Source organism: Propithecus coquereli, unplaced genomic scaffold (genome assembly GCF_000956105.1).
Source record: "Propithecus coquereli isolate 6110/MARCELLA unplaced genomic scaffold, Pcoq_1.0 Scaffold13, whole genome shotgun sequence".
In the NCBI taxonomy this organism is placed as follows: Eukaryota; Metazoa; Chordata; class Mammalia; order Primates; family Indriidae; genus Propithecus; species Propithecus coquereli.
Window position 1 is genome coordinate 6,505,240 of NW_012137191.1, and position 17,796 is coordinate 6,523,035.

The window sequence follows — 17,796 nt, forward strand, 5'->3', positions numbered from 1 at the left end:
CCTAGCTCACAGCAACCTCAAACTCCTGGGCTCAAGCGATCCTCCTGCCTCAGCCTCCCAGGTAGCTGGGACTACAGGCATGTGCCACCATGCTCAGCTAATTTTTTCTATTTGTAGTCGTTTGGCCAATTTCTTTCTATTTTTAGTAGAGACGAGGTCTCGCTCTTGCTCAGGCAGGTCTCGAACTCCTGAGCTCAAAGGATCCGCCTGCCTCGGCCTCCTAGAGTGCTAGGATTATAGGCGTGAGCCACTGCGCTGGGCCGCATTTAGTCATACTCTTGAGCTATAAAAGGGAAAGTTTTATTTATGGCTTAGGTTTTCCAAAAAGAGAACATTCCATATGCTCCCTCTCTCAGGCTCTCTTTCCTTTCTCTCGGTTGGGAGATGCCACCCTCCTTTTGGGAAATTTACTTATGCTGCCCACAAAGAGATCCCTCTGTTTTGATCCCTTGTGTTCTGCAAAGTTGAGTGTCATATATGAAGGCTTCAGTCCTATAAATTAAGGTGAAACTATCCAATGTCAATTCATTCTCCAGCAGACAGTGATGTAGTTGATTGCCTCATTAGTTTTCCTAAAAAGCAAGTACATCTTGTCATGTTTTTATTTATTTTCTCATTATATGAAAAAAGGGTAGGTTTTTTACCTTTGATCTAGCCCTTAGCAAAACAATATCATCATTAGTGTGCCAATAGTAGGGGGAGGGGATATTTTTTCCAGATCATTCTATCACAAAAATTTCTATAAGATCTAGAAACATTTGGAAAACAATAGCTGTCACTGTCATAATTTACATGGGAACAAATGGGAGAATTACAAATACTGGTTATTTATTTAATTAGTCCCAGAAGCCCAGAGACAGAACTTATTCTAAAACTACCTGATATTTTCTACTAAGCCTGTATTTGAAGGCATAAGAGAGAATATTTATTTCACCACGAATTATTTTTAAAAATTCAGAATTCTTTGAAGTAAACTTTTTACGTTTTTAAATTTTAACTTTTAGGTTAATAACGAAGCATAATAATAAAGTAGCAGGAAGAGCAGAAGTTTTGGAATCATACAGACTTGGATTTAGATCCTGGCTGAATAAAAGAGTTGCTGTGACCTTGGTGAGGTTATTTAATGTTCCTGGAATCTTGGTGACCCCCAGAAACCAAGCTGATGATAGTACCTGGTTAGAGAATATTAAATGAAGTAACTGCTGAATGTTCTGGTCATACAATGTTCATTCAATAAATGTCATTTGAGTCAATATATTTTTATTTTTAAAGGAAGTATAGGGTCCAGCCTTCATTATTGCTGATGTGGCCATAGGTTACGCCAAAGCCAATAACACATGGTAGAAGTGATGTGTGCCACTCCTGGGTCTTGCGGGTGAAAGGATTGTGCGGGCACTCACTTGGTCCTTTCTCCACTTCCTGCCGACTGGGAGATCCTGGGAGCTACAGTCACCGACTGGGGCACACGGCGGGAGCCAGGCTGAGAAAGGCAGAGCCAGGCCACCAGTCTTGGACCCTTGCCGGCCTATGGACTGTTGCGTGAGAGAGAAATGAACATCAGCTTAAGCTGCTGTCTTGTCTTGTCTTTTTTCTTTTCCTTCCCTTCTCTCTCCTTTTTCATTTCCTTTTCTCTTTCTTTCTTCTTTCTCTCCTCCCTCTCTTTCTTTTCAGTAGCTTAAGCCACAGTCTAACAAGTACGAAGTCCAAACACCAGATACAAAGAAAATAGTAATCAGGGAAAGCTCAGTTTTACTTTTCTTTTTCTTTATTTAATTTTTTGAGATAGGGTATCACTCTATTGCCTGGGTTGGAGTGCAGTGGTGTCATCATAGCTCACTGCAACCTCAAACTCCTGGGCTCAAGCGATCTTCCTACCTCAGCCTCCCAAAGTGCTAGGATTACAGGTGTGAGCCAATGCAACTGGCCAGTTTTACTTTTCTTAATGAACTTACCTATTATGGATTCATTAAAACACTTATTAAGAGCATGTAATGACATGAAATAATGCATATCATGTTATGTCAAATTTAGAAAGCAAAATCAAGAATCATAAATATAATTACAACCATTTTTTTAAAGTACTTAGGGTTTCTCAGGGAAACACAACCAATATATTTATATACATAAAGAGATTTATTTACATATTTAAACTTGGTTATATATGTATATATTGTGTGTATATATGTATTTGTGTATATATATATATATATATATAAAGAGATTTATTATAAGGTATTGGCTCATATGATTATAGAGGCTTGGAATTTTTGTGGTCTGCCGTCTGCAAGCTAGAAACCCAGAGAAGCTGGTGTCCTAGGTACACTTTGAAGACCTGAGAGCTGGAGGGCTGATGGTGTAGATTTCAGATCAAGTCTGAAGGCCTAAGAACCAGGAATATCCAATACAGGAAGAGACTGATGTTCCAGCTCAGGCAGTCAGGCAGAGAACGAATCCAATCTTTCTCCACCTTTTTGTTCTATTCAGGCTCTCAGTGGATTAGATGCTGCCCACCCACACTGGGGTTTTTAATAAAGAGAAATTTTCATAACAGAAGGTGAGTGGTTGAATAAATTATATGAAACAATGTATTAGTTTGAGAAAATAAATTTCTGTGGTTAAGCCATAGTCTGGGTGGCTTAATGACAAAAATTTATTTTCTCACTGTTCTGGAGGCCAGAAGTCCAAGATCAAGTTGTGAGCAGGTTTGATTTCTTCTAAGGCCTCTCTCCTTTGCTTTCAGATGGTTGCCTTTTTGCTATCTTTTCACACGGTCTTCCCTCTGTTCACACTCATCCCTGGTGTCTATTTGTGTGTCCAAATTTCCTCATCTTATGAGGACACCAATCAGATGGCATTAGGACTCACCCTAATGGCCTCGTTGTAACTTAATCATCTCTTTACAAATACAGTAGCATTCTGTATTCTATCTCCAAATACAGTAGCATTCTGAGATACTGGGGGTTAGAGCTTCAACATATTGATTTTGAGGGAACATGAACATTCAGCTCATAACACACAACATTAAAGACCATGTTGTGAATAATTCTTTATAGCATGGGGAAACGGTGATGGTATAATATGAAGTGGAAAAAAGTACAATCCCACCAGCAGTGTATGAGTGTTTCTGTCTCCTCACATTCATGCCAACACTTGTTTTAGGACTTGCAAAGGCAATATATGTAACCAAACTGTACCCCTGTAATATTCTGAAAATTAAAAAATAAATAAATAAATAGAGACTAAAAAAAATCTTTTATATAGTACAATCTCAAATTTATGTAAAATAATATATATTGAGACAAGCTTCCATTTAGGATGGTATCTGTGACTCAGTCTCCCTCAAATATTCAGAAATTAAAAATCTACACTAATTGCAAGACCTATGGAGCTGAAATCAATTGGCACCTAATAGTGAGACCTGCATTGTCATTCAAGGAGAGTAAATTTGCTATCCTAAATGATGAACGAGGTGTTATTATAAAATTAGCATGAAATTTATATGCATCATAAGTATACTGAAAGACAATTCGTCAACTTATTAACGTTAGCTATCTCTGATGGTGGGTTTATTGTATGATTTTTGTTTTCTTTACAGTTTTTCTATATTTTCCAAACTTTACAATGAATTAACATTATCATTATAATCAGAAAAATAACAAATGTTATTTTTTAAATGAATCATAATACTATATGGTTCAGGAATGGCAGATGCAATGCATGACTGATAAACAATTTATCAATTTAACAATTCAATTTAAGTACTTGATGCGCATCTACATGAGCTTGGCAATGGGCCATTTTTCTAGATATTGGGAATAGAGAGATTTTTCAAAGGAGTGTCCCTATTCTTTCACATCTCACCATTTAATGGAAAAGACTAATGCATAAATTAAAAAAAAATTTTATGTATGTGGACACAGGGACAAAGAGATAGGAACAGTTGATCCTGCCTTGGAGAGTCATGAAAAGATATAGAGAAGTGGCAGCACTTGAATTTATACTTGGAGAATGGGAGGTGGGGTTCCAGATGGAATGAGTGGGGGTAGAAGTGATATTCCTAGCAGAGACAACCCCAACAGCAAAGACACAACCTGGTGCCACTTCACAATTTGGTACCACGAGTGGGGGATTGTAGTTGGCAAGAGATAAGTGAGAAAGACAGGTTGGGGATTCGATAAGAACAGCTGAATTCCCTTCCAAGGAGTTGTACATCACCCCATTGGCATTACACCATAAGTAAACAGGTTTGTAGAATATTGTAATAGTGCACTTGTGACACAATGAAGTCCGAGCCTGAGGTAGTGGTAGCAGAATGAAAAGAAGGGAACAGAAGCCACATGGTTTCCAAGATAAAAGTAGAAGTTTATCCATGGGATGAGAGGGGTAATAGTGGAGGCATGAAGGATGCTGCTTAAATCCTCTGAGAAACTGGGTGAGCAGTCATACAGTAAGCCAAAATGCGAAGGCAGGAAAGAAGCAGAGATCTGGGTTCTGTGTGAGTCTATGAGCTTAAGGCTCTAAAAGCCCTAACTCTGGCCCATGGTACACCCTCGTTATAGATCTGTTGACCTGGACCCCACAGGTTAGTCTAGGGGTAGACCTACTGCGTGAGTACCACATGGAGCCAAACACGCCATCCAGTGAGAACCACAGCTGGCCTTTCTACTTCCTCACTGAGCATTTTGCAGATATTTTCACCAATCATTTGCACCAGGAGGCTTTGTATCATAGCGCCCTGTAACTCTCCTAAAAAGCAAGAAAATATGCTCAGTATTATAGAGAGAAACAAAAAATCAACAGCTATAATAAACACACACAGGGATAAAATCACCACAAAAAGCTAAGAAAAACCTTCTGCCTAAATTTGGCATAATCCAATGCAATCAAAACAAACAAGAAACAACTGGCCCTGAATGCTGACCCTGATATTCAGGGCCAGAAACACTTCATAAGAATTACACATAAATGGCCTAAGATTGAATTTCTTGAGGCCAGACAAACACATTTCGCTGAGTGTGAGTGAGAAGTGATTAGTTAGAAAGTAGGCAGTCATACTGTGGCTTCCCATAAGTACAAATGCACACAAAAGCAACAGCAAAAAACCTGCACAAAATATCTCACAATTTCTACTCATCGTTCGATTACCACTCTACATTACACGAAGCTCTTTCACAAGCCATGATCTCATTTAATCCTCGCAGAGATCTGTGAGCTAAGTGTTGTTAATACACTCATTTCATAGACAGTGGACTGAAGCTCAAAGGTTAAGCTTGTTCAAGATCTCACATACACACTTGGCTACAAAGTCCCTGGTAAGTAGAGACAGTGAATCCCTGTGGGAGTAGAGACAATACATTTCATCCTAACACCTGAGCACCCAGTCCAATATCTGGCACACAACAGGTATGAGAAATGAATGGCTGAAAAATGAATTCATGAAAAAGAACTGCCCCCAAATGTGCATGTATTTTTATCATACGATGTTATTTCTTAAAAGAGAATGTAATATTTTAGTCAGAATGTTAACTTTGGACATCTTAAGGGAAAAAAAATAAAGGATTTTTTCCATCTGTAGACGCCTTCACATTATCCTACCGAGGTCACCTCTTTCCTTTCCACATCACTCAGTGCTTTTTGGTTTTATATTAGCTTTGTGCTGAAAATTGAAATTGGAATATTAGAACTCAGTCGGGGAGCACACTAATTTAATTAAATATTAAAAGCCAGCTGGTTTTATGTTATGTGGGCAAATTAGAGAATTAATGATTTGGTACACTTTCTTGTTCCTGTCAAGCTACAAGAACATGAAGAATAGCTCATTCGTAGCCAGTTACAAAAGGTGAGATTGAAAAATTAGGTCTGCTTTATTGAAGTGTTTCCATCTAGAGTCTTTTGAGAATAGGGTAACTTATTTATTTATAAAATGCCTCAGAGGGCACCAGCTCCTGGGCCAATGTGAAAGAACCTGAGAGACCTTTTTATTAGACATCTTGAGTAAACCTTCACCTGGGAAAACAAGTCCCCTCCAGAATCCTGAAGTGTTATGTTTTTGTGCAAGCAGGTTGGGAGTCAACTGGGTGCATGTTGCTGTCAATTGACTATAAGCTTTAAGATTTGAAAAATATTTTAGAAACGCACAGTATGAAATGAGGTAATGAGAGTGACATGCAGATAGTAGAAACGACTTTCAGTCTTCAGTAGTCCTGCTCTGTAGTAAAGACTTCCCAGATTTCCTGGTCCTGTGAATACACACACGATATACAATGCTATGCAATAAAAGGGCAGAGAGCTCTCTATTTACCCCAAGGCCAATGCCCGACTTTCTGACCAGTGTCCTCAGTTTTTTAGAATATTTATGATTGACGTTCGTATTTAAGATCTTTTCCATTTTACTACCACATTCCATTCCTCTTGTCCCCTTTTACCCTAGAAAATTGAGACAAGGGCTTTGTGAGAGGACGTGTGTTGAAGGGGAAGATGCTGTAGAACTCTGAACAAGTCATTAACCTCTCTGTTTCTTAGTTTTCTTTCCTGACATAAGGAGTTGTGCATAATAATAAAAACTGTTGTTATTTATGCCTCTAAAAGGATGATGATAAGTGTTTCAGTTATATGTTGCCACTTAACAAACTACCCCCAAACTTTGTGGCTTCAAACAACTACCATTTTATTTGTGACAATTCTGCAATCTCTACTGGGCTCAGCTGAGTGGTTCTCCAGCCATTCCTTCCAGTGCTCACTCATGTGGCTGCATTCGGTTGTGGGCCATCTGGGGTGAGGCTTAGTTAGGACACTAGTGCAGTTGGGACTTTCTCTTCCTGTAACTTCAAAGTCTCCTCTCCATGTGGCCTCTCCATGTGGTCCATCCACATGGTCTCTTCAGCAGAGTAACTAGACATCTCAGGAAATGACTCAAGGCCCCCAAGACTGCAAAAGCAAGCCTGTCAGTGTCAGGCCTTCTTGGGGCTTAGGTCCAGAACTTGCACAGCACGTTTGCCACACTCTCTTGGTTAAAGCAAGCCATGGGTTCCTCCCAGGTTCAAGGGGAGGCGGCTATGCAAGGCTGTGAGCATGGAGGGTGTGGCTCATTGTGCGCTTCTAACGTGACTGACTACCTCAGTTAATTTAGAGAACACCTGCTAGTTTAGTACCTAGACCTTCTACGTGTAGTGCTATTTCTGAAATCGTGTTTTAAAGAGTTGTAGTTTTTAAAATGATCATCACTGACAAGGTTATATTATTTTGCCCAGAGGTTGTGTCATGGTGTTTTTATTCATGAAGAAATTGCCTTTTTAACACTTTACCACATTACTATGGTCTCTTTGGCTTGCCTAGAATGACTGGAAACTTGACTATTCTATCCGGGTAAAGTTTTGGATAATTTAGAGTGATGTTTCTTAACTTACATATCTTTTAGTGTCATTTCTCATGCTTCCCCGTTTTCCTCAGAATCAAGCCAGTAATTCTTGAGATGGCTTTTACCACTAGCTGTGACCTTCCCATCCCCAACCCCACACACTTCTTTTGGCCTGAATATTTTGTAATTATTTGTCAAGTCTGAGTTTAGTCAAGCCTTATTCTAGGAAACTGCCCCTGATGACTCCAAACCAGATTACAGATTAGATACCTCTTATGTGGGCCCACAGAATTCTAAACATCCCTTTTCCTAGCACTTGCCACATTGTATGATAATTTTCTATTTTATTTTATACACTTCTCCCCCACTAAACTCTAAGCTCAGTGAGGACAGACACCACATTTTTTTCATTCTTGTATTCTTTGTATTTAATATGGCTAGAGGAATGCCATAAATACATGTTGAATGAGCAATTGAATGAATAAATCTCAGGACCACAGCATCAAGGGCTTGGATTTTTTGACTTCTCTTGAGTGTGCAATATGAAAATACTATGTTGCTTTCTTATTGACTCTAACTCCTTCTCACTCCCAAACCTCAAGTCTCTCTTTTTCCATGCTAACAGTATGAGTAGTAATAGATAGAAACCCTCCTAGGATATATATTTGTTTATTTATGTATTTATTTATTTCCGAGGCAGAGTCTCACTCTGTCACCCTGGCTAGAGTGCAGGGGCGTCACCATAGCTCACTGCAACCTCAAGCTCCTGGGCTCAAGTGATGCTCCTGCCTCAGCCCCCCAAGTAGCTGGGACTACAGGCACATAACACCACGCCTGGCTAATTTTTCTATTTTTTGTAGAGACAGGGTCTCGCTCTTGCTCAGGCTGGTCTCGAACTCCTGGCCTCAAGTGATCCTCCTGCCTTGGCCTTCCAAAGTGCTAGAATTACGGCACTTTGATTATTGAACACTGAGCTTGGCTGGATATTTATTTTTTAAAAGAGAATGTTTTTAAATTCATGTGATTCTCTGATGGGTGGATTTAGGCAGTGTGGGTAAAGATCAGTGAAGAAATCAGAGCCCAAAGGTTAAGGAGAAGGCAGTTGAAGGGATCCATTGGGGAAGGGGTCTTCTCAGAACACTTAACTTTATTCTGAAGGTATGTTCTGCATCTGCCTACATGTCACTCCGTCCCAAGCTGTGTCCTTCCCAGCTGACATGTACCTTTTGCTCTCATGGTATGAGTAGGCTCTGGCAACCATGAAAGTCATTCACATATAGGTTCTAAAGATGTTTTATTTCTGGTGGCCTTTTAGACTACTTTCCAGATAGGGAAATTTATAGCATGGTAGTAGACTTCCCATGTATATTAGTTTGCTAGGGGCTGCTGTAACAAAGTGCCAAAAACTGAAAGGCTTAAGCAACAGCAATTTATGGTGTCACAGTTCTAGAGGCTAGAAGATCAAGATGTCCACAAGGTTGGTTCTGTCTGAGGCCTGTGAAAAAGAATTTGCTTCATGCCTCTCTCCTAGCTTCTGGTGGTGTGTTGGTAAATTTTGGCCTTCCTTGGCTGGTAGAAGCATCACCCTGATCTTTGCCTTCATTTTCGCATGGCATTCTGTGTGTGTGTGTGTGTGTGTGTGTGTCCAAGTTTCCTGTTTTAATAAGGACACCAGTCATACTGGATTAGCACTCTCCCTAATGACCTCATTTTAACTTCATTACTCCTGCAAGAACCCAATCTCTAAACATAGTCATATTCTGAGGTACTGGGGTTTAGGACTTCAACATATGAATTTGGGAGGGGACACAAGTCAACCAATAACACCTTATTTAAGCTGATGAGGGATGGATTTTTTGATATTAAATATTTACAACCCAAAGAACTCTAACTGATAAAGGAGTTCAAAATAATAAGAAAAATCCAGAGCGAACATAAAAGCATATGCTCATTTCCTGGGCTGACACATTCCTCCCAAAATGAAAATTTTTAAATGGAACCTGAGACAACTGAAATATGCAGAGTCAGAACAGACTTGGGAAAAATATGTAGCAGCTTCTGAATTACTGGCATGATTATTTGGGCCCAACTTTGAAATAAGCACTAGAAAAAAACATTCATGACACAAGTTAGGTTTCTAGTTCTTCCATGTAATTATTAATACATATCCCACAGTGCATAGACCAGTGCTCCACATAAATATTCAATGCATATTTGATTATGATTGACTTCTCACTTCAAAATTTTTATTTTTTGAAGTGAGGTAGAAAATATTTTTGCTATCCATGATAAAAAAAGACATATTCACTTTTATGTTACTGGATATCAAGAAAGTAAAACAGACATCCTCACCCAAGATCAATCATGGGTCAGGGAGAACATTTTTGCTTTTTAGATTACTGCCATCATACAACTACATTTTGGGGGTATAAAAAAGTATGAGCAAAATAAGAGCCAATTTGATGTTTGAAAGACAAAGGAACTTAGGGGAACATAAAAACAGTGGGAATTTTTTTTTTACATAATCTTAAGATGCTAAACAGTCTAATTATGTAACAAAAAGCTGCAATGAAGATAATTAGATGAAATCTTTCTTGAGATGCAAAGAGAATTCAGTTGTGCAGTTTTACATCTCCTGGACAGGCATATTCGCAGGACTCAGAGTAGAGAAAAGTCTTTTAGCTGGAAGTTACTCGAAGCACATACATCATAAAAAGAGATACTGTCTCTGACCACCCATGTCAGAAGCACAATGAAAGTAAGCAGCCCACAAATGAACGAAGCCAAATTATACCAGTTTTGCATTTAGGCTTTGGGGTACATCTTAAAGGGTTCAGATTAAATCGGTGCAGAAGGGCTTTGAAAAGTCAAAAGGATGTCAGTGATCCTCAATAAAACCTGACTTTAGGAAGTGACTGGAATATCAAAGAGAAGTTTCCCCAGGTTTTTCAGGAAGAAACAGCTGGTAAGTTATTGGTGACTCTCTCTGGGAGCTGTTTGCCAATCTCAGCATCTGGCACAGTGTCTTAGACAGTTCGGGCTACTATGCTATATATTTGGTGGCTTAACCAACAAACACTTATTTCTCACAGTCAGGAGGCTGGAAGCCCAAGATCAAGGTGTTGGCAGATCTGGTGTCTGGTGAGGGCCCACTTCCTGGTTTGCAGGTGGCCACCTTCTTATTGTATCCTCACATGATGGAGAGCAGAGAGAGAGAGAGAGGGAACAAGCTCTCTCCTTGTCTTTTCTTTGGGAACTAATCCCCTTTATGAGGGCTCCACCCTCATGACCTAATCACCTCCCAAAGCCCCCACCTCCAAATACCATCCCATCGGGGGTTAGAATGTCCACATATGAATTTGAGGGGGGTACAAACATTTAGTCCATAACACATTGGCCACCACGCTGCCCTCAACATCCCCTTCACGTCATCGTCTCTGTGTGGCTTTTTTCTTGGTGCTGCACACCAGCAGCATCCTCTAACTATAGGTTTTGGAGAAACTGTGCACACAAGCCTCGCATGGCATGGCTTTGCAACTGTGGTTTTTAAGACTGAACAGAATTATTAACTGAAGAAATTAAATATGCTGTAAGAGAAAGTGTAATGATGCCTGGAGGATTTGTGCTTTAGCTGTAGTGTTTGCTGGAATAAAGCCTGATGAAAATGTTTGAGTGGTGCACCTGCTGGGCACTGTTTCTCCATTTCCCCCTTCTTGCCAAAGAGAAACACCTGAATGCCGCTCACTCTCATTTGGGAAATAAAGGGAAAGTGTCCATGTGGCTAATTGATTTGCATTTTGCACACGTGTCAATTGCTTGGCTCCTGAGTGTGTCTGCTGTATCAGAAGGCATGGCTGTCGTCTACCTAGACATTGTGAATTGGGCCAGACCAGGAAATTCTGTAACTAGTGTGATAAACAGGGTGCCCATTAATGCACTTGTAAAATAACAATTTCTCTCATTATTGTTCTCAGCCTCCCCCACCCAATTCCCATTGTTTTGCCTTCCTCCCCCGCCTTCTCTCCTTTTCTTCAAAAGGCAGCAGTGTTGCTGAATACTAATAAGGCAATTCTTGGCCCTACCCCGTTCATTTATTTTCAGGCAATTAATTCAACTTTCGAATATCTAGCCAGAATGTTATGCAGGTAATTTGTGGGTCTGCTTAATTTCTCAGGACCCTGTGGTTATCAGCCAGCGAATTTCATTGTGAAGATGAGATCATCCAGCTGGTAGGCAAGTTTGATTTCCACTGGTAATACCATCCCTTCATTAAAGCCACTGAGTCCTTGAGCTTGGCAAGCTTCCCTCGCTGCATACTTCACTTTCTGATTACAAATGACTTGCAGCTTCTACATGTTTGCCTCAAGCGCTCATTTTCTCCCCTGAAGGACACTGGGACTCATGGCATCATTAACAATTTTTCAACATAAAACCTCACAGGGCTGTGATAGCCCTTCCTGACTCTGCGGTGTTGTGTATCTGTGACTATGGCAAACCAGCACATTTACTCATCCATCCCGAAAGCATATGGAATACAGCATAACAGATGCTTGGGGGAATGGAAGAAGTGGTGAAAACAAAAGGGAAAAGACAGTTTCTGCTACAGGGAATTAGCTGTGAGTTCCTGGAAGGAGTGATCTATCTTATTCATCGCTAAGTATATAATAGATGCTCATTAAATCTGTAAATTACTTTCACTTGTGAATGAATATGATTGTGGGGTGAGGGAATATAAAGTATATTGATATGAAACATCTTAGAGAATAATTATGGAGCAACTTATGATTTGTGCAAGAAAATATATCTTTAAAACATCTGCTGAGGATAATTAAGTGTTGGCGTAGGGTAGTCAGGGAAGGCTTCTTGAAGAATTTGGCAAACATCTAGGAAGAAGATGATCTTTAAGGAGAAGAAACGATATGACAAGGGATATTATAGAGGATCAAATTAAATAAATTTGAAGAACCATGAAAATTTTGAAGTTAGGAGTAGAAGATCTGAACTGAAAGACTGGGTTTATATTCTAGTTTATCCATTCACTTGATGTCTTATGAAACTTTAATACTTCTTTGGGCCTCCGTTTGCTCATTTGTAATTGGAGATAAATCTAGCTGATAGGATTGGTGTCAGAATTAGATAGAAATAATAAGAGATAACTGAGCATGGTGTCCAGTATAATAAATTAAAAAATAATTGAGTATAATAAATACTCAATAAACAATAGGTATTATTTTTATTAGTATTATTAGTTTGTCTTGAACGAAGATTCTTAAGACATGAATATGGAAAAGAGTAGGTAGGATAGTCAATAATTTTGAAGCAGTGGGGACAGATACATCAGAAATGAGGAAACCACAAAAGATTTCTGACTAAAGGAAAGAAAATATTTATAGATAATGTTACAAAAAGACAAAGATTGCTTTAGGCAAGCCAATTACCTAGTGGGATGCAGTTATAGACTGGTGAAAAGGGGAAAGCATGGTGGCTACACTAATCAGAAAGAGAAGGTGAATATAAAAGATATTATTAATATAAAGGAAGAACTGGCAGAATGTGGTGACCAATTGGAAATGGTGTGGTAATGACGATGAAGAAGGTGGGAAAAAAAGTCAAAGGTGGGGAGATGATAATCAAGGTTTGGAAGCAACATAGCGCCACTGATAGTGATGGATTGATTAGTAAGAAGTATTTACTTAGAGGCAAAATACGGCAAATGGAAGTAGAAGATGAAGGTGAAATTCAGCCCATCTAAATCCCTATGGGTTTATTTTATTTTAAATTTGCATACAGTAAAATTCACTGCTATTGTTCTATGAGTTTTGACAAATGCATGGAGTCATGTAGCCATTGTCACAATCCCACCTCACATCATTTCCTCATGCTGTCCCTACACAATCAACATTGCCCCCCATTCCTAACTTCTGGCAAACACAGCGGTTGCCTGTCCATATTGTTTTGCCTTTTCAAAATGGGAAGATGCAATAGGTTGCTTTTTGCTCGGGCTTCTTTCATTGTGCATAAGGCATTTAGATTTATCCATGTTGTACGTATCATCATTTCATTCCTTATTATTGCCGAATAGTTTGTTTATCCATTCCCCAGTTGAAGGATTTCTGTTGTTTTCAGTTTTAAATGATTGTAAATAAAGCTGTTATGAACATTTGCATACAGGTTTTTGTGAGAACATAGTTTTCATTTCTCTGGGGGAAATACATGGGAGTGGAATTTCTGGATCGTATGTTAATGTCTAACTTCGTAATATACTATTAAATTGCAAAGTGACCATACCATTTTACGTTTCCACCAGTGGTGTATGGGAGTTACAATCGCTTTGCATCCTTGTCAGCATTTGGAATTGTCTGCTTTATTTCTGTTAATCATTCAAATAGATGTGTAGTAGTATCTATTTTATTGTGGTTTTAATTTGCATTTTTTCAAATAACTAATTATGTTAATCATCTTTTCATAGGCTTAATTGTCATCCCTATATCTTCTTTGGTGACATGTCTGTTCAAATAATTTCCTTTTTTAAGAAATGCATTGTTTACTTTTTTATTGTTGAGTTTTGAGAGTTCTTTATGTGTTCTACTAAGAAATCCTTTGCTGGATGTGTGAATTGCAAATATTTTCTCAATCTGTGGCCTGTCTTTTCATTTGCACAACAATATCTTACTCAGAGCCTGTTATGATCTGGATATTTTGTCCCCTCAAAGTTCATATGTTGAATCCTCGTCACCAATGTCATGGTGTTAGGAGGTGGAGCCTTTGAGAGGTGATTGGGTTATGAGGGCAGAGCCCTCCCAAATGGGATTAGTGCAACCTATAAAAGAGGCCTCAGAGAGTTGCTTTGTCCATTCTGCCATGTGAGAACACAGTCTCCAGGACTGTGAGAAATAAATTTTTGTTGTTTAAAAGCTATTCAGTTTAGGGTATTTTGTTATAGCAGTCCAAATGGACCAAGACAGCCCAAGTTTTATGATGATGAATATATTGATTTTTTTCTTTCATGTATTCTGATTTTGAGTCATATCTAAAAATCCTTTGCCTAACCAACATTAATAAAGATTTTTACCTAAACTTTCTTTTTAAAAGTTTTGGAGTTTTACATTTCACATTTAGATCTATGATCCATTTGGAATTAATTTTTGTATGAGGTATAAAATGTAAGCTGAATTTTATTTTTTGTGTATGTTGTCTCATTGTTCTAATATCACTTGTGTGAAAGACTGTTTTTTAATCCATTGAGTTGCTTTGGCATATTTGGCAAAAATCAATTAATCAAACCTTTATGAATCTATTTCTAGACTCTTTATCCTTTTCCATTAATTTATGAAAATTATATATTGTATATCTTTTTATCATCAATATCACACTATTTTGATTACTGTAGCTTTATAATAAGTCTTGAAATTAGGTGGTATGGGTCTTCCAACTTTCAAAGTTTTGCCTATTTTAGCTCCTTTGCATTTCAATAAAATCTTAGAAATAACTTATTAATAACTACAAAAAATTGTGAGAGTTTGAATGGAATTGCACTGAATTTACAGGACAATGTTGGGAGAATTGAAATCTCAACAATATTGAGTCTCCAATCTGTAAACATTTTGTGTGTGTGTGTGTGTGTGTGTGTGTGTGTGTGTGTATTTTTCATTTATTTATTTCATCAATGTTTTATAGTTTTCAGCAGACAGATCCTGAATATACATTTTGTTAAATTTATACCTATGAATTTCATTTTTTGGTGCTACATTAAAGAGTACTATTTTCTAATTTCAATTTCCAGTTGTTCATTGCTATATGGTGGTATGCACTTGATGTTTTAATATTTACCTTTTATCCTATAACCTTGTCAAACTTAACTTATTAATTCTAGGAGACTTTTTATAAATTCTTCGGAATTTTGTACATAGACAATCATGTCAGCTGCAGTTGAGAGAGTTTTGTTTTTTTCTTTACAATACATATGCTTTTAAATTCTTTTGCTTATCTTATTGCACCAGCTAGCCCTTTCAGTATGATACTGAATAGAATTTATAAGAATAGACATCCTTGCTTGTCCCAGTTTTACAAAGAAAGCATTTAGGCTTTCACCTTAGATTTAATTATTGTTAGATGTAGATTTTATATAGATGATCTTTATCAGGATAAGAAAGTTTCCTACGATTCTGAGTTTGATGAAAGTTTATTTTTTTTTACATGAATGGATAGTATATTTTTTGTCAAATATTTTTATTGTGTATATTGAGATAATCATTTGGCTTTTCTTATTTAATATCAATATCTTGAATTATATTGATTTTTGAATGTTGGACCAGCCTTGCATTCTAAAAATAAACCCACTTTATCATAATATATGATATATTATCTTTTTTACATATTGATGAGTCCAGGTTTTTTAACATTTTATTAAAGATTTTTATACCAATTTTCATGAGAGATATTGGCCTGTAGTTTTCTTTTCTTGCAATGTCTTTGTCTGGTTTTGGAATCAAGGTAATCCTGGCCTCACAAGATTAATTGGAAAGTTTTCCCTTCTCTTCTACTTTCTGAGAAAGATTGTGTAAAATTTGTATTAATTTCTCTTTAAATATTTTATAGACTTTCCCAGTGAAATCATCTGGGTCCGGAGTTTTCTTTGTCAGATGTCTTTTAGTGACAAGTTCAATTTCTTTAATGGATTTAGGACTATTCAACTTGTCTAATCCTTCTTGTGTGAGTTTTGATAGTTTGTGTTTTTCAAATGGTTTGTCCATTTTATCTAAGTTGTTAAAATTATGGGCATAAAGTTGTTCATAATTTCTTAATTATCCCTTTAGTACTGTAGTACCTATATCTATAAAGATACATCCTCTTTAATTTCCGATATTGGTAATTTCTGTATTCTCTCTCTTTTTCCTGGACACTCCAGGTAGAGATTTATAAATTTTATTGACATTTTTCAAAGAACTGTCTTTTGATATTTCTTTTGATTTCATCTGGTTTCATTTATTTCTCCATTGTTTTTCTGTTTTTAGTTCTCATTGTTTTTTGCTCTTGCCTTTATTATTTTCTTTCTTCTACTGGCTTTAGGTTTAATTTGCTCCTTTTTTTCTAGTTTCTTATGTATAAGTTCAGATTATTGATTTGGGACCTTTTTACTTTTCTCTCTTTATTATAAAACTTTCATGCTACATGAGAATATTTTGAGTTGTCAGTACTACCTAGTTAAACCTAAACATGTAGATATAGATTTCATTTAATTGAATGCAGCTTCATTCAGTTGAGTGATTCTCATTGCTTCAATTACACACAAATCAGTAGACAATCATGGGAATTCTGTGACTAAATTTATTCAAGTGCTTCTTGAACATAAAAATAAAATTATCATTATGGAAAGAGACAAGTAAAATGAATCCCAGCCACCTAGGTTTTATTCACTGGGCTCAAAAGGAGATTCCTAAGGACATTTTCAAGACCAATTGAATCCTGAGGTTAGAAAAATTGAAAACTGCAACATATGAAACTTATAAAAAATGATGTACTTCATCCAGACTGTAGAATCAACAAGAATTTAATAAAGTTAATCAAATAATTATAGTTCAATTGCACATAAATTTGAATTGTTTTCCCATTAAAGAATGCTTGTCTGTAAATTATTGCAGGGAAAGCCATTTTCAAATTAATGTTTCAACCATTAGAAAATACAAAGGGCATTTTCATTAATTAGACACAGCTCTTTTTCCTTCTAGTTTATCATTACCTTTACTAGGTGGAATCAGTTTAGCACTCAAATGTATTGACATGTGTGATTCAATGACACTATTTGTTTAGAGTTCATCATATACCTGGTGGAATAAACTCATTAAGTATAAATGAATAGTTATGTAGTCATCATCTAAAATGAGTCAGTGCTGTTCTCCAGAGTCATTATAATGAATGTGAACATAGCTTCAATTAAAGTCCCCGTGAAGGTTACAGGCTTTATTCTTAAATATTTAAGGCTGCAGCTTTCTTCCTATTTTTGAAGCCCTCTTGTTCAGGAAAAAGGACTTGACCTCCCCTTGCAGAAAGTTGTTATATGAATTTATTGTCATCTCATCAAAGCTATGTACATTCTGTTGTGGCTTCTTAGGAATTAGGGCAGTTTAGAAAATCCGGAGTTATCCTGGCTATTTTTATTTGGCAAGTTTCCTGTGTTCAAGAAAGGTTTGAATTCTATATTCAAGAAGAAGGCATTTGTGGGTTTTGGTGGCTGCAAAATAATTGCTATTGTCAAGATGCAAGATTCTCCTGTAATTGATCCCCTCCCTGATTCTTTACCATTCCCTGAAGAACATGGAAGGATGTACAGTATAAAAGAGTGCATCTCACCTTTTTATTTTTTGAGATTTGCAGCCCTGATTGGACTTCAATGCTATAATTCCTTTTAGTGTTTAAGGGCAGAAGGGGGTAGTACCTGA